The 25,794-nt window shown below is 40.9% G+C and overlaps 1 pseudogene; it reads left to right on the forward strand.

Annotated features, from left to right (window-relative positions):
* The first annotated feature begins 1,440 nt into the window (after window positions 1-1,440).
* The window catches only part of LOC100726096 (leucine zipper protein 2-like), a 260,838-nt pseudogene continuing 236,484 nt past the window's right edge, over window positions 1,441-25,794 (forward strand).

Raw genomic sequence — 25,794 nt, forward strand, 5'->3', positions numbered from 1 at the left:
AACTATGTGCTTGTAACGCTGAAATTTAAAGGGAAGAAAGGCACCCATCTAGAAGGTGGCTTGAAAAAGGGTCCGCAGCTTCCAGGGCAAGACCACCTCCTAGGCCAGTGGAAACTGTTGCACCCTGAGTTGAAACTTCTTTCCCACATCAAAGGCCAAGACACAGATAATTAACTGGAAACTGAGATCCCCGTGCTCTAATCAATTATGCATGAAGGAGGTAAACTGAAGACGCTGATATTCACTCTATTTTTGCAATACTTTACAAGTTTGCGGTACGATTAATGTGTTCATTTCACATTCACTAAAGTTCACGAGTTCATTGTTGTACCAGAAATGCTAGCATTTTGGAGTTACAAAGACTTTTTGCTGTCATTTTTAAAAGCAATTTTTAGTCTCTGTCTCACTGTCTGGGGGTAGGGACATGCAGAACCCCATTCCTTTCAGCAGACAAAGACCCTCTGAGATCCTCCGTCCCTGCTAGGAGTGTTCGGGAAGATTCCTGGTTGCACTGAATTCTGCCTGCTGCTCCGCTGTCTTTCCTTTCTCTAGGCTGCCTTTCCTCACCCTCTAACATCTCCTGGGCAGTGATCCCAAATTAGACAGCAGCTTCATTTTCTTTTCATGCCTCCCAGAGTATAATGCAGGCAAGCTGGCTCCTGGAAAATGTGGATAATGAGGAGGGTGGAGCACCAGACACAGCACTGAGACATGTGCAAAATTTAGCACTTTTTAAGTCGCTTTTATTCCTGAAAGTCTGTATCTCAAACTGTTAACACACATTTTCCACCTCCCAAGTTTCTTTTCTTTCTTTCTGGTCTCCAGTTGCTGTTTTTCTAATGTTTTTCCCTCCTTTGATCTTTTTATGTTTTCACCCCTTTTCAACAGAGTTACTACTTCGGAGTCATCCTTTCTTCTCTCTTTGGTTTCTTCAAAAAACAAAATACTAAGTGATTTGTGCACTGAGCACCATGATTACAGATTTAAATATCTCAAGCATTTTCCTGAGGAAGCAAAACAAAGGATGAAACTGAAATAAGAAGGAAAGAAATTCTGCTGCCATTTATTTCTTGCATTTGTCTTTTATGAAGAATAGTAACAGTAACTCTTCAGCAAATATGGCAGTGGCTACAATTTCCTCCAGAGAACAGTGAATCCAGGAGTTTGATTGTGCAGCCTAAGTCACAGACCTTGGGAAATGCCAGAAGTTAATGTAAACTCAGTCTGTAGAATTTGGACTGAGCTGAGTGTGATTACACATGTGTGTGCATATGTAATGTTTAAGGTTGAACTCTGTCAAACATAGCTACCGATACCAGCTAGGAAATACTGCAGAGATTAGTGACTGTCTGATAGGGTCAGTTGAGAAATTTAACATTTTTATTGAGTGGGAATTAGGATGAGCTAGGGAAGTAAAGCAGCAGGATAAAAATATAGACAATGGGAATTGTTCCACATGAAGATGAAGGCTGGGAAGTCCTAAAGGCTTCCTTCTCCAACTGGAGAGGCAGGGAAGCTGGTGGTATAATCGTGTCCAAGATGAAGGTTTGGTGAAATAGAAGCACATGAGAATTTGGATGGCTCAGCACAGCAGGAAAGAATAAAGTCCCCCTTCCTCGGTGTCTGCATTCTGTTGAGGAGGCCAATGGATGAGTTAACACTCATCCAAGCTGGAAAATGTAGTTCTGGGGCTGGGGATTTAGCTCAGTGGCATAAGCACCTCCCTTGCAAGCAGGCAGTCATGAGTTCGATCCCCGGTACCAATATAAAGAAAAAAAAAAAAAAAAAAAAAAAAAAAAAAAAAAGAAAAACAAAATGTAGTTCTGCCTTGCTCAGTTTACTAATGGGTGTTCCAGTCTGCTCCATACCCTTCTTTATAGACTCATTTTGATAGCTGCTAAAGCTCACTGAGTGTTGTTCAATACATGATTAGCTATCACATGAGGCCATGAGGAGCTATATCTGTTTCCCTATTGATTAACTTCTACTAATAATATTTCCAGTAATCTTTTTCTGTTCACATTGCTAGCAAATGCTTTTTGCATAGCCTTCCTCTCAATACAGCCCTGTGTTAGCTCAATTAAACTTTTGTTGCTGAATTCCACATGCTGAAGATTAGAAAATACCACAGATAATTCATATGCTGAGAATTATACTCTACTTAGAGAATGTAGAATAACATGAAAACAGATTCTTAAAGTACCATTTCTCTCAGGCAAAAGAGATGCCTGGAAAGTTTATAAAATACGGATTACTGTTTTCTTTCCCAATCACATTTACCTGCTTCAGAACGCACAGATGCGATATAAGGATTCCAGTTCCATCTCCAATTGGAGAGTCAGGAAAGCTGATTCCAAAGAAATTGTACTACTGCTGCTGTAGCTGAAAACACATGATGAATGGCATTGGTTCTCTGAAAAGATCACATGAGCTCTGACAGTGATAGAAAAATAAAATCACTCAATAACATTGCATAACAAAAGTCCACAGGTCAGAGTTTTAGAGCTGGTCCAACAGCTCATATATCAGTAAGTATCCATGACAAGTTTTCATAATTCACATGAGTCATGTCTATCTAGTTTCATGTTTCATAATTCAAATGAGTCATGACTTCCCATTTATATGAAAGCCTGGTGGATTAGGTTTGCACTGTATTCATCCCAATGGTAAAAGGAGGAAGAGTTGAGGAAAAAGAAGAGTTGATCTCTATTGTGATTGAGAAAAAAAATTCCTAAAGACCTGGAAGAACCCTTGATGTGTCTCATTGCCTAGGTTTGTCACCTGACATGGCTACAGCTCACTGTGATGTAAGCTGAAGGAATTGTATGAGGGAATTTCCAAGTGGTAGTGTGGACAGGCTGTAACAGTAAGAGACGTTAGAAGGATCTGGTGGCTGGTGAGGAGCCGAACACATATATCCCAGCTCATTCAATTGGATCTGACTATCATTCTCAAGAAGAGAATACAACATTGTGAAAGACAGAGTTATAAAACAGTACACAGTATTCAGCACATGGAATCAACTGTTTGATGAAACATTGACTACTTATTATAGCACTATGACTTTTCTCAGTATTGAAAAATGGTGGAGTAGCAAAGCCCTGTGTGTTTGAACTCTGCTTCAAATTGAGAATTTTTATTCTTTCCTGGGTTGCATTTCTGGAGGTCCTTGCTGGACAGAAGCAGTCACTCAGATCCCTGCGAGCGCCCTCATCAAGGATGTGAAAGAGGATGCTCCATTGTATTGATAAGTGACTGGGTTTGATAATGGTAGGTGTGTGTGCTCAGTGCCTTTCAACCTGTGGTACATCCAGTGTCTGTGGGATCAGTAGGTTGTGGCTCCACAGAGCCAAAAGTGCACATGAAGGAGGAAAAGCAGAAAGAAGAGGTAATGATTAAGTAGCATTGCATCCACAGGTTTTAGGATAGTTCTTGGGGAGCTGCTCATTGACTAAGGCTCTTCAGAGGCTTCTGGTTTACCAGACCTCAGAACATGAAAAGCTGAAGTAAAGCTAAGCCAAGCTTCAACCTCTTCTCCAATGCCTCCCTAGGGAAGCCAGGGAAAGGCGCTCCTCTGGCAGAAGCCTTTGCGGTTGTCCTCAGTTAACTGGGAGTATCACTGGCCAGCACCAGATCTGCTAACATATTCACAGATCCCTTTGGTGTGTGTAGGAGCGAAAGGAGGGAGCAGTGGGGTGGGACTTCTGAGCCACTGCAAAGTCTTGAAAGAAAGATTCATGTAAATGAAAGGTGGTAATTTTGTCATTTGAAAGGTGCATTTGAGTTGATGCCTTGTAGGATGAGAAACAGCACACAAGTTCCAAAGAACCTCTTCTCTTGGAAGGATTTTTTCCCAGAGAAAATTTTCAGAGAAAATTTGCAGAATGGCAAAACTTTAAACTTCTCAGGATCAGAGGCTTGTTAAATCAATATAACTCCTATTGGTGGCCAGGTAGAAGATTCATTTTCATGCATCAAACAGAATGCAAAGTCATGGATTCTTCCTCTCCTTGCGAAATGTGTTTCTGTACAGATACATGAAGTTAATAAACAGCTGACTGCACTGATTGTACAATGGCTGGCCTGTTTTTCTGTGTGATTAATGGCTCTGCATTCCATGCCAGTGGCCACAGCAAGCACTTCCAAATTTTTTAAGCAAACACTTATTACTTTTTAAAAGCGGCTAGCTATCCTTTCTCTGGTGTGAATTCCTTTAATCACAAAATATCACTATTACATAGATGAGCTCCATAGGAAATTATAGGAACTGGAGGTGTAGCTCAGTGGCAGAGCAGTTGTCTGGTCCATTTGGAAGGATTGATTCCAGCTTTAGCATAACAAAAATGACAACAGCACTGGAAATAATAGTGGGTGTCACAACCCACTCTCTTGTCACAATTTCAGCTTATGCTACATTTATGTTGCATTTCACAGCAAGTATGCATTTGTATTTATCTTATATAAAAGTGTACTTCATGAAGCCATGTACAGGGTTTTAGACTTTTTCAATATTCAGGCATGGCTCAAAAGCTGAATGTAGAAGGAAGGAAAGTAAGAGAGGGAAAAAGGAAGGGAAAGAAATGAAGCAAAAAGAAAGGAAGGGAGAGAAGAGAGGGGAGAGGAATTGGGAAGAGAGATGGCAAGAAGAAGGAGAAAGGAAGGGGTGAAGAAGGAAAAGAAAGGGATAAAATAAGGAAAGAAGGGAAGAAGGGAGGAAGGAAGGAAGAAAGGAAGGAAGGAAGGAGGAAGGAAGGAAGGAAGGAAGGAAGGAAGGAAGGAAGGAAGGAAGGAAGAAGGAAGGAAGGAAGGAAGGAAGGAAGGAAGGAAGGAAGGGAGAGAAGGAGTTCATGGCAAGAAGGCAAGAAAAACGCAAATGTACCTAATTAGCTCGAATGAAGCCCAGATGCCAATGCTCACAGGGAGAGAGCATATGTAAACTAACTCCAGAGAGATTTACATATCTGGTGTTTTGGTTTCTCTAGAGAGGCAGTTGTTAGCCTCTTCCGCCTTGGTTTCTAAGTGTCACTTATTCCACTGGGAGCAAGAGTGCTGGCAACTACTCTGCACTGTGACCTTTTAACACTGTAGAGTGAAAAGGGACTGGTGTTTCTTACAGCCTCTCTCCTTGCACATCTAAACTTGCAAATGCTTAGCAGCAGTGCGTATCTTTCTGAACCTACCAGAAACAAACTATTTGTAGATAGTTTTGTGGCTCATGGTCTTAGGTCAACGCTGACTCCAAATATCATCATAAATATGAAGGCAACTCACAAAAATAGAATAAAACAAAGTAAGTCAAGGTAGCCAAATATTCTGAATGATCATTCTTGTAGAATTTGGGATCTCTGCAAAGTAACTATGGCTTCTCACTAAGTGAACATCTAGAATCAAATTCAAAAATAGTGGTCAACTTAACACCTGCTGAATTAAATCACCATAGTGCTGAGTTTAGATAGTCCACCTAAGGAAAGTTGCCAGCATAAAAGGAGATATAGAGAAGAGTGGGGAATTACAGGTTTCTCTAAGTGTTGCTGTTCTGAACCACTGTTTCTCCTGAAGGAGCTTGTCATGACCATTTTCCCCAGTGTGAGTTCTACCATTGTCATTGGAGGAGCTTAGGACCTTGCTGGTGAGGGTGGCTGTGGTTCACTTTGGGGGAGCTGTGGTCCTTAAATCAAGCATCACTTACCGGTGTGTCAGGGGAGGTTTGGGTGCAGTTTAATCTCCAGGACAAATCGCCATGTTCGCTTTCTGGCATGTACTTGACTATTCTCATTGTCAGAGGAGCTCGGCACATCTGTGTCACTGAGGATGGCTGCGGAACTTTTCAGGGGAGCCCTGGTCCTTGTTTTGAGCATGATTTCTTGGCTGCAGTGCAGAACCCTCAACCTACCAGCACAGCTCCTTCACCCCGATGGCAAAGACTTTCTACTTCCACCACTGACCTTTGGGCTTTTCCGGGACAGATTTGTAAAACAGACTGGTTTAAGTCCTTCTCGTGGGCTCTAGACCTCCAGCTGGACTCATGGGAGGCATTGTCATGGGCTCTAGGACTTCAGCTGGAATTGTGCAAGGCATTTCTGTGGGATCCATGCCTTTGGCTGAATATTATGGGTCTTTAGTATTGTGAATAGATTTCCGGCACTTTCTTGTGTTTAACTCTGGGTTACCATCATAAAAGAATCTATATTCTGTGTCCTGATTTTAATTGTTCTCACAAACCCTGGCAACAATCAAGATATTCATTTGCAGTGGAGATATTTTTCTTAAAATTTGTAAATGTCTATATTGGGGAAATTTTTCTGAGAGTAGAAAATGAGAGTAGAAAAAGATAAGTAAGTGGTAAGTGTAGCAACCACAGCGAATAAGCTGTCGTAGTAGAGAAAGTCATTCAAATTTTAAATCAGAACAGAGGTAAGATTTCCCTGTCAATTTTCTTCAATCTGACATATATATATATATATATATATATATATATATATATATATGATGCCTTTTTCAATTTCTTCAGTTAAGAAAGTCTTTAGATGTGGACTTTTACCATTGATTTTTTTTTAAATTTAATGTTTATTTGATGGATATTAGATAAAATCAGTGTCTTGTGACTGTCGCTGTGTTTTCATTGAACAGGATAAAAATCTTTCTGAAAACCACACCGAGCTTAACATAATGCTGATGTCATAGGAGACAGCCTGTCTCTTGTTTCTCATTTACTCCAAAGTATACACTTGAGAAATGGCAGACGTAATTCCCAACACTATCAAATTTATTCACACATTGCCTGCCTCTATTTTTGAAAAGTTAAGTGGTTCCTATTAGAGAAATATAATTGAAAACACACTCACCATATTCCAGTGGGTATGCTGTATTCAGTGTATATTATTTGATGATTAATAGTGTATTTTAGTTCAGCACTTTTCTATCCACATTTGCATTGGTTATATTGCTCCTTTTGATCAGAATAACTTTTTTTTTTGTATCAAGAATCAAATTCACAACCTCATGTTTACCAGGCAGATGCTTGCACTATTGAGCTCAGTCCCTGCCAAAATCACTCTCCTTTAATGTATTTAATAATCCTACACATCAGCAAAGGACCAACCCAACACTGTCTGCTGAAAAACTCTGTCCTTGGTAGGCTACTTTCTGGCAACTAAATATGTCAGTGTTATATGGAGACAGATATGTGAACCATATACCTTCAACTGTAGAGAACTTGATGGAATTGATTGACATTTAGGAAAAATTTAAACTTATATTTACTTAGCAAGTTAATCACAGTCCCAGTTAAATCATACATATTAACATAAATTCAAACATATTAACATAAACATATGTTAAAATATTTTTGAGACAGTCTCTGTAGTGTTTAATTGAACACAGGACATATAAGAAGAAACAGATGAAATTTAAGGAAAGGAAGTTATAAAGCAATAAATGTAGATGCAAGTCCTGACCTTGACATGGCTGAAGAAATCATTGATAATTTGAATTGCAAGTTGCTTCAAGTAGGATTTAAAGTAACAAAGTCTAGTTTGAAAGCTACACATTACATGCATCAGAGAAGGAAAAAATACCATCTAAAATAGTTATAAAAATAGTTTAAGTATGAAGACTGGGTAGAGTCAAATACAAGAGTTCAAATATTTAGAGTTTGAGAAGAAATTGAATTTGAGGAATGATTCATGATTTTTGAGAGGTAAAGTTAATAATTAAATAATGATTCAATAGCATTAATTTTAAGTGAAATTGGACAAACTTGTCATTCTTCCTGATGATTTCTGCAAAGCAAATGGAAAAACTGAACAAAAATGTAAAATAAAAACCCCTTATAAAGCATTGCAAAAGTATCCATGCAGAATGCAACCAGTATTCAAAGGTAGAATTTCTGAGAAATGAAATACATAGGAGTTAACCAAGTGTTGTGGCTATGGGGTAGATTGCATACATGACCAGAATTCTTTTATTCATTTCCATTTGTGATAAGATTGTGAAGTTTCCTCCATGTATTAAGTAAAATATGTGTCTCTACTTCTTGAATCAATCTTATGCTTGTGACATGTTTGGGAGAAATACAATACAGTACATGTGAAATTATACTGATTTCAATTACCTACAGTATTTTACTTTAGTTTTGCTAACTCTACCAAATAAATGAAGAAGAGGAAAAGGGAAATTACTATTCTTGTATGATATACATATAAGAAACACACAAGTTTCTACAGATAATTCTTCTAAATCAGTAATTTGCTCAATGTAAAATCATATACAAAAATCCATTATATGGGCCAAAAATATTCAATTGAAAAATGCATGTCTAAAAATTCCAAAATTAATTTAGCATTGTAAAAAAACTCATTTTCACAAAATGCTTAAATTTTAAGCATCATATAAGAATAGAGATGTATGTTCTCATAGAATCTATTTCTCATAAAGAAAAGCATTTATCAACATATATTTAAAATTTGTGGAGGGTAAATATAGGTATCAATAATAGATCTAGAGACTGCTAAACAACTGTCTGATTACTGAGAGGTTATTGTTTGTCACTGAAAATGTCAAGGCCAGTGAGAAATATTGTAGGTCTTAGTATTGGGCCATGTTAACTTACTATTAACAAGAATGTAAGGAGGATTAGAGTCCCATGGTTAATAGGTTAAAAAAAAAAGTGAGGAATTTTAATGGAAGCCTATCCTATGGGATAAATTATCAATTATCTCTAAAGCCCTTGGTGTACCAAATCCCTTTATAAATCCTCAGAATGTTTATAAAGTTCTGAAAAATGTAATGTAAATGAATTTTGTAGCATTAGGTTCATTATTTACTCCTGGGTTTAAAGATTCATATGTTACTACATTTAGAAAAAAAAAAAAATTAGTCCAGTCAATGCCACATTTGGGTGAAGTCAGTGTTATGTTTTCAGATAAAAAAAAAAAAAAAAAAAAAAACTGAAACTTTGAGGGTTTTTCCATTTTCTCACATGTTTACAGTCAAACATGTCAACACATATTTCACTAAAATCACTTGTGTCCTATGGTGGAGTTTCTTCACATGATTTTCCTCTCATAGTTCAATGGTGGCCTAAGCTAGAAGATGATGTTGTTACTAACCAATTCCCTCCCACTCTTTTTCCAGAACACATTTATACAAAATGATTTCGAGCAACCAGGTATCCTATTGATTTCATTGTGGATGATTTGTGAAAAAGAATCCAAATTTTTCTATCCCACTGCTTCTGATGGAGTTAGACAACCATGAACTTTTGCCATGCCTTTTGCAATTTTAACTTTCTCTTCTTTTCCTCTTTTCTTTCTTAACACCTGGAATTGAACTCAGGACCTTGAGCTTGCCAGGCAGGCACTTATGCCTCAGAGTTTTATTCCTGGCCAATGTTAATTTTCTTAATCCTCTTTCTTTCCATCTTTACCTGACCCAATTCACTCTTGAGATTTCAGATAGAAAACTCCTTCCAGGTGATACATCTGACTGTAACATTCCTACTTACAACCTTTCCATTCATTCTCTTCTCAAAGCAGTCACCAGGCTCCTAAGCCTCACTTAACACGCTTGTCTTTGTTACCTGTACTTTTCGCACCCTCACTTCTGCAGCAAACCTTTCACCTCTCAGTGCAGGCTCCAAGTGTCCTGGAGTCTCCTTTAAAAGAAGTCACTCAGCTTATCTTCCATTGTATTTATAAGTGCTTTCCTCCTGCATGTGGCTAATTTGTATTCACCTTTTTAGATTCATCTTACGCATTTTGGATCACATTTTTTGGTCCCCCACCCCCCAAACTGAAGCTCTTCTTAGTTTCTGGTTCACGACGGTGATCATCACTATCAGTTCTTGTGTAGGAACACTGGAAATTCTCTACTTTCCCACCTTCCCAAACATTCAACATGCACATGCACACATATATGTACGTATTTTCTCCTTGAACAGGATTTGACAGTCCCAGCTTCATCACTTGGTTCACAATTCCCTGTAGTTACTGTATTTCTTGTCTGATTTTTGTGGAGATGTTGGCTTTCTTGTTACTCTTTTCATAGTAACAGGTTCTTCCACCTGTCTGCTGTGGGTGCTTATTCAGGGTATTTTACTTCTCTGGTACCAGGGTAGAAATGAACCCCTTCTTTCCATTTTTGGGTCTACTCTTTAGTTTGTTCCCCCAAATCACAACCTGTCCATGTATCTGAGCTATATTGTTTCAAATCATACTTCCTGTCATAAAATTTTAAAAACTTGAGGAAAAAATAAGAACATTACTATAAAAATATCTATTTTCCAAAAAGGTCCTAGCAAATGACATTACATGTAGAAAAGGTTTACAGTGCTGTCCTGGAACCTCTGTGGAGCTTGGATCATTCCCATAAAAACACCAAATCTTTGTTTTGTTCTAATTTTCTTTTTCAATATTAAAAACAAGAACACATCATAGTCATCAAGCTTCTGTGTAGATTTTACCAGACCTGAGAGGCTCGTTTACCATGACTGAGTTGAGGTGGGAGTGTCCAGAAGGTTCTCACATCTCTTCTTCTGTGTCAGACAGGACTATGGCATGCTGAAGAAGCAGCTGAGAGAAGTCTTTAAGGAGAGAAGCACCATCTTTCATCAGCTGACAAAGACATCCAAGGAGCTGGATGGAATTAAAGTGAACCTTCAGGTGAGGTGAAAACTAATTACCTCCACGGCCAGGGATGAAAGGCCACTGAGTGGCCTCATTAGATTCACCTGCGTTTTAAGCATAAATATATCTTTAAATGTATTTCTGAGCTTGACCATGACACTTATTATTGGTATTACACAAGCTTGGAAATGAAGTGTCATCTGAAATGCAGGCTAGGGAGCTCAGATTTACAAGTACAGGAAGGAGGAAATTACTCCGCAAATTCCTCACAGCTAAGATCAATTTGACCCCTGTGTTTTTCATATTATAAAGTGATGAAAAGTAATTAGACTTGTACTTAAATAAATATAGGAGGAAAATATGCAGAAGAACATTTAAAATTCTCTCTAGAATAGCTCTAAAAGTTTGTAAAAATAAATCTCATTCCTAAATTAATGGGGAAATACATCAGGAAAGGGATGTTCACCTGCAAAAATATACTCCCTTGTCGATGTCCGCTCCCGGCCGGCAGGAAGGACACACGACATAGTCTGGTAGTGGACAACCTTTTCTTTTTATTCTTCTTTTCCGTACAGCCTGCCCTGGGTTCTCCCAGCTGAAGCCTCCTTTGGTCCGCTCTCCGCGGCTCCTCTTGTGCTTCAGTCTGTCCCGAAGCCTCTATCGGTCCGCTCTCCGCAGCTCCTTCTGGGCTTCTACTTCCGGGCTTCTACCTGGCTTCTACTTCCGCCCAGGGGTGGCACCGGTATATATACGGGTACAGTGTCCAATCATGTTAAAGTAAGCAAGGCAAGCTGATTGGCTAACATCATCAGTTGCCAGGCAGACTATATTGTTGAGCGGGTTGTTTACGCGGTAAGCAGGAAACTAACGTGTTCGATGGGAGGGGTAATCTACCTCAGGCCTCACTCTTTACTACAGGCCTCACGTCCGCCAAGTGAGGCGACCGGGCTCGGGGCTGCGGCTCCCAACATCTCCCCCTTTTTTATTTTTTATAAATGTGCGCATCGTAGCCCTTCCTGGACTGGGTGTAGAGGCTTATGCCCTATGCGTAGGCCCACCGTAGGTCCTTGGCTTAGACCCTGGTCGGCCGTCCCATGGTCTGTCAAGGCCCTGAGGCCCTCATCCTTTTTTTAGGGCCAGGCACAAACTGGACGGAACCTGGATGCACACAAGCTTGTATTCATTCTCTCTCCGTAAAGAAATCCCCTCGGAGAGAATTTTAGACCTGGGCAGCATCTAACAGTCCAGCGGCTTACGTGCAGGATGGGGTAGGGCCTGGCTTAGGTCGAGTCATGCTGGGGAGGCACGCTCTTACCCGTCATTGACTCATCTACCCTGCTATATCATAATTTTTTAGAGGAGGAGTGTGGGAAGCTCACCGTCCCTAGACTCGGTCGTAGGCTAGGCGAGCGAGCCATGCATATGCCTGAGGATCTTTTTGTCTATTTCGGGCTACCGCTATTTTTATTCATCTTGTTGGTTGGTCTGTGATGGATCTCTAGTAGGGCAGGTCTGATCTTCAGTCGAGGGCTTTGTTGCCCGTGTCAGTCTCTCCGGTATCTACAGTGGTTCTCGTACCGGTTCCTGTGGGAAAACACAAATCGCGCCTCGGTTTCAGCTGATTACCGGATCCGGGCCCATCCATTGTCCTGTCAGGACATCTTTCCACTTCACCCACCCTTTATGGTTGGGGGAAGGGTTGCAGTGCTCTACAGCTGGGGAGCAATTATCATTATTTAAATTTAAAAAATTGTGTGTGAATAGTGCCATGGATAATCGTGCCTTTGGGGCCAGGCCTTGGCCTACTCCCCCTTTTTGTTTTTGTAAAATTTATTTGAGGCTTGTATGAGCCCTCTCAATGATTTTTTGACCTTGGGGATTGTATGGGATACTATGTTTTAATTGAACCTCCATCATTTTGTAGAACTCATTGAAGGCTTTGCCTATATAGGCTGGTCTATTATCAGTTTTTAATATTTTTGGTTTGCCCCATGTGGCCCAAGCCGCCAGGCAATGATTGATCACATTAGACACTTTTTCACCTGTTTTTGTTGTTGCAAATATGACGTGAGAACAGGTGTCTGTGGAAACATGAACATATTTAAGAGTCCCAAACTCCTGTATATGTGTGATGTCCATCTGCCAAACATCACCAGGGATCAAACCTCGAGGGTTTACTCCCATCGGTAGGGCAGGTTTGTATGTGGCACAGGAGTCACATAGTCGCACGATATCTCGTGTATCTGCTCTAGAAACATGGAAATGGTTTGCTAGTGTCCTGGCATTAACATGAAATTTATCATGGAAGGCACGGGCTCGCTCGATTGGTGTTAGTAAGGTAAAAATCCATAACGGGCGAGTGGCAGTGTCAGCAGCCGCATTCCCCTGTGTCATAGGCCCTGGCAGGGATGTATGTGCTCTTATGTGGGTGGTGAAGACCTTATGGTGTCTGTTCTGAAGCAATGTCTGGATAGACAGGAACAGCCCAGCCACTGTGGAAGTGGATCTAATTAAACCGGCAGTCTCAAGCACTTGCATAGCATTGACCACATACCTAGAATCGGAGACAATGTTAATGGCCTCTGAGAACCGTTTAAGAATCATTTTAACGATCTGCAGTTTTACCACCTGAGGCTGATCTGGTTCAAATTGTATGGTAACCGGGGGCTTGCCTAGGATCACATAGGCGCCTATCCCCGTCTTAGAGCCATCTGTGTATATTGTAGTTGTTGGGACTAATGGCTCAGAGGCAGTAACCTTTGGAAAAATTATAGGGTGCTGAGTGACAAATGACAAGATAGGGTCTTTAGGGTATTGATTGTTTATATCCCCATGGAAAACACATCTCAGAATGGCCCAAGTATCTATGCAGGCAGCCAGGGTCTTGATCTGGCTGGCGGTATAGGGTACTCGGATGGCTTGTGGTCCTGAGCCAAAATGTTGGACAGCTCTATCATGCGCTTCAAGGGCCAATGAAGCGACTGCCTCCGGGTAATGTTCTATGACTTTTGCAGGTGAGACCTTAGGGTGTATCCACAGTAGTGGTCCTTTTTGCCAAATCACCGCTGTAGGCTGTAGACTAGTCTGTAGCAAACAGACATCAAAGGGTCGCCCCGGTTCAATTCTGTGTAAGGTAGCCCCACCTAAGGCTTTTTTCACTCTCTGTAAGGCAGCTCTTGCCTCAGGAGTGAGCCTCCTGTGGGAGGCTATATCTGGGTCTCCCTTTAGAAGGTCGAACAGGGGTTTGAGATCTGAATTTGGTATATGTAAATATGGCCTAATCTAATTAATGTCTCCCAATAGCTTTTGTATGTCATTTAGGGTCCTAACGCCATCCGTCCTAATGGTGACCTTCTGTATAAGTCTGGAGGCGACACTGAGGTCTACACCTGCTGACCCAGGGGTGGCCCTTGTTGAAGGCTGCCACCCTGAGCTGTCCTGTCTCTGGGGCGGGGGCCCGGCTGTGAAGGGGGCCCCCTCTGGCCGTTTTTTGGCTCTCTAGCATCTTGTCCACAAATACGGTTGCCCTGAGCATCAAAGACCGACCTACACTCCTCAGCTTTGTGTGATCCCTTTTTGCATCGCCCACAAACATATGGTTTTTCATTCCTAGGGCGAGGCCTAGCATCTGCATTGTTTGGGCAGTGACGTTTAATGTGTCCTGGCTCCCCGCAGGCAAAACACCCTTTAGCCTTACATTCCCCTTCTAACCCGCGAGGTCCCCTCTGCTGTACAGCCGCGGCCAGGAGAGCAGCCACTCCCGAGTTGGAGAGCGGCCCCCCTATCTCTCTGTATATCCTAATCCAGGCATTGAGGTCCTTGTTTTTATGAGGAGCTATCGCTGCCTTGTACTCCTTTGTACATTGCTCAAAAATCAGCTGTCTTACCAGCGGTTGAGCCACTCCCGGATCAGAAAATATCTTATCGGCAGCATCTTGCATTCGGGCCACAAAGTCAACAAATGGCTCTGTGGTACCCTGAATTATTTTTGAAAGACACAAGGAGGCTGTTCCAGCACCACTTACTTGCTTCCAGGCGCGGAGTCCTATGGCATTGATTTGCTCATAGACAGCGCCGGGGAACTGGGTCTGGTCATCAGCGTGCCGACCTTCTCCCATAAGCATTTTCTTGTTCCACCCCCGGTTTCCTCGATTGGCGTTTTTCTCAGCCTGCTCGGCAGAGAACTCTGCATACCAGGCTCGCCAATCCAGGTAACTGCCCGAGGGCAGACAGGCCTTTGCCAGCTGAATCCAGTCCGCGGGGGTGAGGGGCCCAGAAGACAGATTCTCCAGCATGGCAATGGTGTAAGGCGCAGTCGGCCCAAAGGTTGTAACTGTATTTTTAAGTTCTCTAATCTGCTTTATCTCAAAAGGCTCCCATACATTGCGTCCCTGGCCCATAGCTACTTGTACAGGAAATATCTCGTAGGGGCCACTATCTATCCCAGGTGGATGTACCTCATGAGACAAGCGTCCCCCCTGCCAAAGCCGCCTGTAAAAATACCGACCCGCCGGCGGCGGAGCATAAGACAGCGGCCGTGATTGGGCGGAAAATGGGGGCCCGTGCATCACTTCCTGTTCTGGCGAAAGGGGAGGGAGCTCCCAGGCGGCCGCCTCATGGCGAGGGACCGCCTCCCTCTCGCGCCGGGGCGCACTCAGGAGCTCTCTACTCCTCCGCAGACCAGGTTGAGCAGAGCGCAATTCGCGGCGTGACGCTGGAAAAGAACCCTGCGACTCCTTATTGAGCGACTTAGGCTCCTGACAGCTGGTCTCTTTGGCCTCCCTGCCATTCAACTTTCCCTCGTCCTCGGAGTCAGACGACTCCGAGGCTAGAGCCCCGTCCTCCTCCTTAGCATCCTTGTTCCCCTTGACGGACCCCTCTCGGGAGCTCCCTGACTGGGCCTGCTCAGATACCCTGCATACTTTTGTAAGCTCTTGAGAGCTTTCTCCACAACCACCCTCGCTCTTAGTGCCGCTACCTAACATGTTTCCCATTTTTTAATATGTTACTCACCGCGTGAGGCCCAAAAATCCGCCACTTACGCGTGAGCCTGAGGGGAGTCTAAAAGCCCTGTAGGTGCGCGCCACCCAGAGCCCAGGCTTATCCCCAACTCACCTGTCTCGCAGCTCTGTACTGGAGCGTTGTCCACTGTCACGTCTCGGGGGTGATCAGTCCCCGTACGGGCCACCAAATGTCGATGTCCGCTCCCGGCCGGCAGGAAGGACACACGACATAGTCTGGTAGTGGACAACCTTTTCTTTTTATTCTTCTTTTCCGTACAGCCTGCCCTGGGTTCTCCCAGCTGAAGCCTCCTTTGGTCCGCTCTCCGCGGCTCCTCTTGTGCTTCAGTCTGTCCCGAAGCCTCTATCGGTCCGCTCTCCGCAGCTCCTTCTGGGCTTCTACTTCCGGGCTTCTACCTGGCTTCTACTTCCGCCCAGGGGTGGCACCGGTATATATACGGGTACAGTGTCCAATCATGTTAAAGTAAGCAAGGCAAGCTGATTGGCTAACATCATCAGTTGCCAGGCAGACTATATTGTTGAGCGGGTTGTTTACGCGGTAAGCAGGAAACTAACGTGTTCGATGGGAGGGGTAATCTACCTCAGGCCTCACTCTTTACTACAGGCCTCACGTCCGCCAAGTGAGGCGACCGGGCTCGGGGCTGCGGCTCCCAACACTCCCTCAGTGAAATATGCATTTAAGAACAGATATTCCAGACTGTAAGTCTCAATATCTGACAATGTTTTAATCTTTAACTTGAAAGATGGCATATATTAACTACCCTGTATTGTATTACAAGCTTTGTGCATTTTGTACAGTTTAGTTCTCATATCCACGAAGCAGGTATTGTTTTTGGATTTTCCTTGCCATAAACTATCACACTTAGAAAACGAGTGATTTTGAAAGTCAAAGAGGAAGGCAGAATGTAATGTGTTTCCTCAGCACTCTGTTTCATAATGAACCACGCTCAGTTACCACTGTACCCCTTCTCCATGGCTTGTTGTTCCTTTTGGGGTGATGTAACCAGGGCAGTGACAATGCAGCAGCAGTCCCCAAGGCTTGGTGAAATGGGTCGCAGGCCCCGTATCAAGTGTTCTTCCTGACACTTGTATTTAATTTTCTCATGGAAATATGTCACTGTGTCCATGAGGAAACTGTTACGTGAAGCTTTCAAAATTAAGAGCACTGAGTCAGCTCAGGCACAGAAGTGGTATTCAGACACAATGCCGAAGCTCTGGGTCTGGAAGTCCTGCCACGGGCAAGGTGGAGATAAGAGGAAAAGGCCACTCAACCCCACTAGGCCACAAAGATAAATACTTTGGAATGACAGAAGCACAGGAATAACAGTGCTACTCTGGAAGTGGGCACAGATCATTAAGCAAACAGCAATCAGGGAAAAAATAAAAGATGCAGATTGATTGTGAGTTTTGTAGGAAGCCAGTGTCTATGTTGCACTTCATTAAGTGGAAATTCACAAACTGAGAAACCCATTTGAGACACTCGGGTTCTCAGAGCTGTGGAACACAGGGTGCCGCCAGACTCCTGCAGGCATGTGATGAGATGTGCAAGCCTGGTCACCATTTCCAGAGTTATGAAGATGCTCAGCCTCTGTGTCATTATCCTACGTCAAGGCATCTGACTGAAAACTACAAAATATACTCTCATGGAATATATTTTTTTTTTTTAAATGTAACAGTCACACACTTGGCTATAGTTGAGCTTTTAAAGTGTTTTTTTGTTTGTTTTGTGCAAGCCATTTGCCGAAGATGATTTTTCATATTTTATCTTTTTTAATTTTCTCAGCAAACACTTCACGTAATTAAGATACAACATTCATCATAAAATGAGCCTGAAAGTCTCAAAGAGGCCATGTGACGTGCTAAACTCTTACCTATTAAAAATGGTGACTTCAAGTTTAAAATATAGAGTATCTGTTTAGTCCACTGTACATTTTTTTAAAACAAATGTTGAAGAAGATAAAAGATTCCGGAAGTTTACATTTGAAAGTCTTTTCCATTTGTAGCACTTGAATAAAATGAAAATATATAGAAGTATAAACTCATATAGGCTAATTAGCTGGTATATCAAATTTTCATGTCCTTAATGGAGCAAAGATGATTTTCAGACAATTGTATCCCACTTCTCCACCAGTGGGGTATGCCTTGCTCACCCAAATCTGACTATATATGCTTTGCACTTCTGCATCTCAAGGCTGTTTATTTTTTCTCATGCTGGAAACTGAATTTAAGGCCTCAGCAATGCCAAGCATGTAATCTACCACTGAGTTCCACCGCAGCCCACAGCCTTGTCTTGTTACATGAAATTTCTGCAGTGCAATTTCCTAAAATTTTAACCTGTACAATGTCTAGACTATAAAAATGTCAATAAGTGAATAAGCCCATTTTTATTGCCCATTTCGTTGGTGTTTTCACACACCTACTTAATCCTCCTGGAGATGAGCTGTGCAGTATCTCCAGGCCCTTTAGAGTTGACATCACTATTTTTGTTAGCTGAGATAGTGAACTTCCAGGAGCCATTTTACTGTGATGCTCTTGGATTGCTAAACACCACGAGTCATGACCACCCTTCTCATGCATTCCCTCCTTGTGCCTTTTAGTGTTTGCCGGAAGCTGCTGCTCCTTAGTAAGCAGCATACAGCTTGTCGGCTTCTTCCCAGTGAAACCTCAGACAGATACTATAGGGCAGAATCTTCTCATGTGAGGTTCAACCCACCACATAAATACAATACTACTTATTATACTATGTGGAATTTTCTTCTCTTTAGCAGAAGATTGAGATTTCTGAAGCTGTCTTTATGCCTCTACATAGCTCTTTTCACATTAATGAGAGATGTTTGTTAAATAAATACCAAGAGGGCATTTGCTCTTTGCTACTGTCGTTTCCCTACCTGCCATCACAGCTCCATAAACATGACCACCGCGTCTCCCTTGAAACTTTTAATGCCAAGAAGGCAGGTTACTTGATTGAACAGTTTATTGTATATAAATAAGAAAGTTATTAGGGAAGGTTTCATATGACAGATTCTCATAAGAAAAATCCTCCTGAGGGATTTTTGCTTTAATTAATGGCTTCTGAGTCCAGAATTTGCCAAAGTGGATAAGCATTCATGACTCAGATTTTTGTATATTTTTCTTCACATCCTGTTTATAGAGACCACTCACATTTTACACAGCTCTATTTCATGTATTCTAATGCATGACTGATGAGTAAGAAACAGACTAGAGCAAAAGGCATCTGCTTTTGATGGCTTTGATCTGTAATTGTGTTGTTTCTTGATTTACACAGACAGGTTCTCTATGTCCCATTGTATTTGTTAAAACAGCATCAGAAGTAGTTGGACATGCCTGAAGAGAACACTGTACAGCTTCAAAGGCAATGAGCAGCATGCAGTTTATATTCACTTAAAAAGAGCCCTAGCACCTTGGAGAGTATTTTCTCCTCCATCAAACTTCAAAAAGCCAAGACCGTGCTCAGCGTCTGTCCCTCTTCATGAAGCTCAGGGACCTGTTGAAGGGATTTCAAATTGTCATGTGAAAATCCTGAGCTGTGTCATGGCTGTATTTGTATTTGTTTCAGATCTCAGGTGCCACTGGTCACACCTTGCTCGATACAGCCCAACATAAAGTGAGCCTCACTTTTTCATCAGAATAAGACTTTCTTTGTCCATGTTTCTTACCAGTCTTTAAAGAATGATGAGCAGTCTGCCAAAACTGACATCCAGAAGCTTCTGGAACTGGACCAGAAACAGAGGTAAGACTGTGTTTGTATCCACTATTTTCTTCTTTTCTCTCTTCAGTTTCATTTGCAACTATATCCAAATATGTCCCCAAGTTAACTAATATTTGTTCATTCTAAATGCATGCATTCATTTATCTATTTACTCTGATTTATACACAAGGTTCACTTGGGAATGTTGTTTGAATGCAAATTCTCACGTAGTAGACTGGAATGGGACTTAAGATTCTGCATCTCTAACAAGCTTGTAGGGCCTGGTGATGCCACACTTCCTTTCCGCTAACTCATGGTTCTGATGTCAATGGCCAGGGATGCTTTCCTCTGTGAAGTCTCCTCTAAAAGGGACCCCGAGAAGTGCGTTCATCAGTACACAGATCTGTTACCATGGGCCACAGTGGATCATGTGGAAAAGTGTCAAAATTTGGTCATGGCGATAGTGAATGCTGGGGTGTTAAGGAAGATGATAATCTTATTAAGAATGCAACCAAAATCATTAAGATACCACTCATGTTAACTTATGTATTTTAATACTACAGAATTTTAAAATCATTTTTCAAAGCAAAATTGTTAAAAAGGTATTTCCATCTAGAAACCAGCTAATACTTGCCAGAAAATCATCTATATTATTTGCAATTTCTTAAAAAAATCATCCTTAAAAATGCCTTGTAAAAGTAGGTATTAATTGTCATTTTATAGATAGAACATTTTTTATCAAAGTGTTTAAGTGAGTTTCTGAGACTGGTCTTAATTTGGATTTGAATTTCTCTCATACTCCATAATTACATCTTTCCACATTGGCTCACTGATCATAAAGCAGCAAACTGTGAAAAACCATATGCACAAATTGCTCTATAGAGTCAAGTATTAACTGCTTTTATCAGTCTGTGTCTTGTGCAATGACCGGGCCCTCTGAACCTGAAATCTATCATTGACATTCATTTACAATGTGCCAATGACATCTTTTGAAATGTCAAACCCAGTATCAAGGATTGACTCTTAGTTATTTATAGTGATACTTTATTATTTTCTGAACAGGATTAAACAGAGCTTGAATAAATTATTGATCTACATATGCTTCCAGAAGTACTTTATTTTAAAGGACTTTATTAGCTTGAAATATATGACTTCTTAAAACACCTATTCTTGGTATCATCCAAATGTTTGTGATAAATGCATAATTATAAACAGTGGTTTGAATATAAATATTGGCTTTCAATTCACTTGTAAGATCAAGCAAATCCTAGGCATTGCAACAACATGGATGGGCTTATTGAATACTGGTACAGGAAATAAGCCATGCACAGAAAGAAAATTCTCCCTTGACTCCATTCCCCTGTGTGGAATCTAAATACACTGACCTCGACAAAGTGGAGAGTGCATTCGTGGCTGCCAGGACTGGCATGGGTGAAGAAGAGGCTTGGGGAGATGTCGCTCAAAGTATGTGAGCTTTCAAGTAGGTAGAAGGAGCTTGAACAATCTGCTGTACAACATGTTTGAAAATCCTGTCCCTTGGAAAAACGTGGAAGTGATGGAAAGAACACTTAACTGCCCAGAAGCCCAAGAGGCATGAAGCATAACTGCTTTTTGCACAATATGTCACTGTACACAAGGAGAATTAATGGAAACAGGTAGAAATAACCTGTGAACAATGCATGTGCCGTACCCATAAGAAGGCTGTGTTGACTGAGGAAGACAGTTATTTGGGCAAGGTTAAACCATAAAGCTCCATGTGGACTGGGACCAAAGAGAAAAACAGCTTTCCCAGAGTTGACTTCAGTGACTAACAGCACAGAACTCACTTTAGGTATCTCAGTAGGAGACAATATAATTAAAGACCTTGTCTGTGAAAGCTGCTTCTGTTGAAATAAAGAGATGCAGACAGAGTGAAAAAAAGTATAGTTTGCAGTTAATGACAGTGAGATCTCAACAGTGAAGACCACTGTATGAAAACAAAACAAATCAAAAACAAATGCAGCTTCTATTCTTCACAGGAGGGACACAGGTGAGGAGACAGGGTGATACGTGAGGGGAACAGGAAAATTTTCTCATCTAGTTTGCTGAAGTTTTCTTAAAATATCTATGTCTAGTTTTAGAGCATACAAAATATTCAGACAAATTAGGAAAAATGTGAAGTTGAATTAGAAATTTTTTGCCTGTCTACACCTTGGTATCATGTGAAAAATAACAGCTAAAGAAGGCAGTCTTTCAGTGAAAGGAAGCAGGTACAGTATTCTGAGACTGTAATTTCAAGGTTTTATGCAGATTAGAAAGCTAGCTTAAAATGCATACATATTTTGTGCATGAAGTTAAGGTCAATCCAAAATCTCAGTCAATTCCAACAACATATAACTTCTCAAAGTTGTGCAGTATCTGATACGTAACTTTTTCCTGTTTATTGAAACTGAAATATAAAGTCATTGTTATATGACTTTGAAGGACAATGAGTAATTGATTTCCAAATTTGGATATATTGATAAACAGTTGAAAGAGTAATTTTATGCAAAGATGAGTTAAAATCACTTCTAGGTATCAAAATATTAATTATTTGGAAACTTAGAATTGTTATCTAATCACAAAGAGTGTAATGTTTTGAAGAGGTCTTTGGCTCTACATGTGGCTCTTAATAACCACCTTGTCATCTGCAATAAATATTTAATCTGAAAAAAAAAAGAAATAGAAAATTTCATTTTCTGCATTATTTAGGGATAATGGAAAGCAATTTAAAATTAAGTATCCTAAAATAATTTGCAGTAGCGTTCTAGAAAACTCAAAAATGACAAGGGTAAGGGCAAGTTCTCCAAACTTAAGGTACTGAAATTGAAGTTTATAGTCATTTTAGATACTCCCCCACAGAATAATTTGTGAGAATGTTTTTATATTTATAATTTTGCAGAGAAATATGAAATAACTGCCATTTAACATTTACACACTATGCATTTCTACTCTGAAACATCAAAAATTGAATAATGTCCCACAGTTGTCACTGGACCTATCAAGCCTTCAGAGTTAGGGCATTAATTCAGCCAAATCCCACTGTGTGGTAGGAAGTAATATTAGTCAGCTCTCTTGTTACTGGGACCAAACTACCTGGCACCATAATTTAAAGGAAGAGAGGTTTATTTGGCTTGTGGTTTCACAGAGTTCAGTTCACAGATTCGTGGCTGCGGGACAGTAACATGATGACAAAAAGATCTGGCCTGACAAAGCTGCTTGGCTCCGAGTGGCTAAGAAGCATGGAAAGAGAACAGCCCAAGGATAAAGGAACAGGAAAAAAAATGTAGCACTCATAGAGCTGTGTTTCACCAATCTCTCCAGTTTCTCTTCAGCCAGTCAAGTTGACATAGCATAATAAATTGTCACAACCCACCCCTGCTCAACTTGACACTTATACATATCAAATTTAATAAATAAACACAATAACAATATAATAATTCTGCCTAATATGATATAACTATCTTGTGTACAACCAAAATGCAAATAATCTCTTCCCCAGGGCCTCAACAGTTCTGGTATTTCTCAAAAGCGCAAGTCAAAGGTTGCATTGAGATTCAAAGCAAACTCATAAGAATGAATTTCAGTCATATTCAAAGCACAGGTCATTTAATCTCAGAATGCAACAGAAAGGGTTAATATGCCATCCAAAAAGGCAGCTATATATGAATAAAAAAGAATTGGATCAAAGCATGAAGGAAAGCAAACAAGGTATATGAGACTGTGTTTCTTCACATCTGGTTCCATGGGGAGATGGTGGTGCCCTATGACATCTACCGGTTGAGGACCACACAACACTGCCTGGGTTGTAACTCAAACAGCCTTTCTTTCAGGTCATCCCTACTCACAGTGTATACCTTTCCATTGCAGACAGTTTCATGACATTGCTGACTTCCAGGAACTCAATTCACCCTCATGTTCATTCCCACAGTTTCAGATTTTACTCTTTCAGGGACTCTTGGGCCAACCTCCAAGATTTTTCTTTGAAATCTGAATAGAAACCTCCTACCTTCCCAAAGTCTTTTACTTTTCATGCTCATACGCCCAGTGTCACTTGAGGGATACCAAAGTGCCTCCAGCTCTACCAACAGCCTGGCCTGCTTGGACTGTGGTCGCAGCAGCCTGAGTGCCTAGATGCCTCAACATTATGGAACAAATATTGGAGAATCCATTCTACACAAGCCACTTCTCCTGCAGGAATTCCAGGTGCTCCAGTCTCCATTCAAATGCTTATTGTTTTTCACCCTTAAACTTGCAGTGAGTAGGTTATTGCTTATTTTTATGATGCCCTCAAAGGACTACACACCTTGTCCCAATTTAAAGCACTTCACTTCTTTTTAAAGATAATAAGGTCTTCAGCTTACCATAGCACTACATATGGCTTGCTTCGGGCCAATTTTAAGTTTCTCAAACTTTTATGCTCTGGTGTTTGCACACTGTTCTTACTATAATTCTGTCTAAAAGCAGCCAGTAGGACCAGAGCCACAGCCTGGAAGTTGGACTGCCTTAGTAGTTTCTCAGCCAGATCAATTAACCTAAGTCTTCTGCAAAGTCTGGAGACATGGGGAAAATGCAGAAATGTTTCCTTCCAGAGTTTAACCCAAATGCCCTCCAGTCCATCTGCCAGTGGAGTACTTGTTTCCAAGTGAATCCTTTGGCTCTTGGCCATTATTGTCTGCTTTCTTTCAGCATCCTCATCATTTTAGTTCCCTTTTCAGCACTGGGACCAATATTGGACCATCACAATTTAAAAGAGGAGATGTTAATTTGTCCCCCATTCTTAGAAATCTCACTCCATTTTTGGTAAGCCCAATAATAGAAGCTATGGTGGCAGTGTTTAGGTGGAGGAAATCTACTCACATCATATCAGTTAGGAAGCAGAGCACAAAGAGGACCCCGGGAGAGAGAATCACCCTTCTGGGTCCGGCCCTCAGTGATTTGCCTCTTGCAGCCAATCCCCACCCCTCAGGATTGCCTTTGGCTCTAGTGGATACATGATTCATTCACCTTCAAAACATTTACCAGAGAGCACATGAGGTGCATGGAGGCATCTCAATATAAAGCATGACAGTGGTCTTCTCAACTCCCACCAGAATGTTTCATTAATCTTTTGACAGAATTCTTCAGTTTCTCCAGCCCACATCTCCCAATCTTCCCAAGCTCCTTCCATAAACCAGTTGCAAAATATTCTGGACCGATTTGTTAGGGGTAATTAGAACAATGATTTAATTTCTCTGCTACTGTATTATTCAGTTTTTCTGCTGCTGGGAGCAAACTGCCTGACACCACAAGTTAAGGAAGAGGGATAAATTTGGTCCAGGTTTCAGAGAGTTCTGTCGTGGTCAGATGACTTCAAGGGAAAAACAACATGGCAGAAGGACTTAGCATTCATGAAACAGAGTAGGAAATAGTGCCTGAGAGAAAGAAGGAACCAGTTATAAATACTAAATCACACCTCCATGTCCCACGCAGATCAAGTGAGTTTACTAGTCTTCTAGATGTTACTTCCCACCATCAAGTTCTTACCTCAGGATGAACACTCATAGAAGTCCTGCAGAGAAATTCTGCAGTCATCGTGTATGGGACATCTAGCTTGCTTGCAGCTCTGTGAGATGAAATTTTGATCTACATAAAGCCTGAGAGCAGTGAGCGTCTGAAGAGATGAAAAAGAAGGCAGTAAAAAAAAAAAAAATGGAGAGAATTAAACAATGAAATATGCATTTTTCCATTGTCCCTGACAACATTCACTGGCCATGCAATGTGTGGAATGTTCCACTTCTTTAGTTTTCCCTAACAGAGTTTACTTTTCATCTTCTATTTATCATTATCTTTAAATATTAGTATAAGCAATTTTTAAATAATGAATGCATTTTTAACTTAACTGTTTATTAAATGTTTATATACATAATTTAAAACAAAACAGAGCTGGAAGGATGGTGTAAGGCTATAATTCCACATTGAGAGTCTGAGGCAACAGGATCAAAAACTTGATACTAGTCTGAACAATTTAACAAGAATAATCAAAATGAAAATATTAAAAAGTGGGCTGGAAAAATGAGTCAATATGAAGATTCTGGTATAATGCATACCACTGTAAATTAATTAATTCCAAGCTGAAATTTGACACAATTATTACTATATTACTGTAATCATTTGGGTTAAAAATACAGTTTAATTGCATTTCACTTGTTAAAGATCTGAGTTTTTAGTCTAACATTCTCATCAGTCCTTCTGTTTCTCTTCCTACCTTCTTTCCTTTCAATTTTCCTCCCTGGTTCTCTCTCAATACAAGCAGTACAATAACTTTTTGTGCAACTCCACTACCTCTCTATTCATCAATTTTCTGTCATAAGGCATTGCCATATTTTGATGAGAGGCTTACAGAAAAGACTTATACATGATAAGACTACAAGATGTGTAG

Source organism: Cavia porcellus, unplaced genomic scaffold, assembly GCF_034190915.1.
Source record: "Cavia porcellus strain 051 isolate PalLab524CR breed Dunkin Hartley unplaced genomic scaffold, mCavPor4.1 scaffold_9, whole genome shotgun sequence".
NCBI classification, from domain to species: Eukaryota; Metazoa; Chordata; class Mammalia; order Rodentia; family Caviidae; genus Cavia; species Cavia porcellus.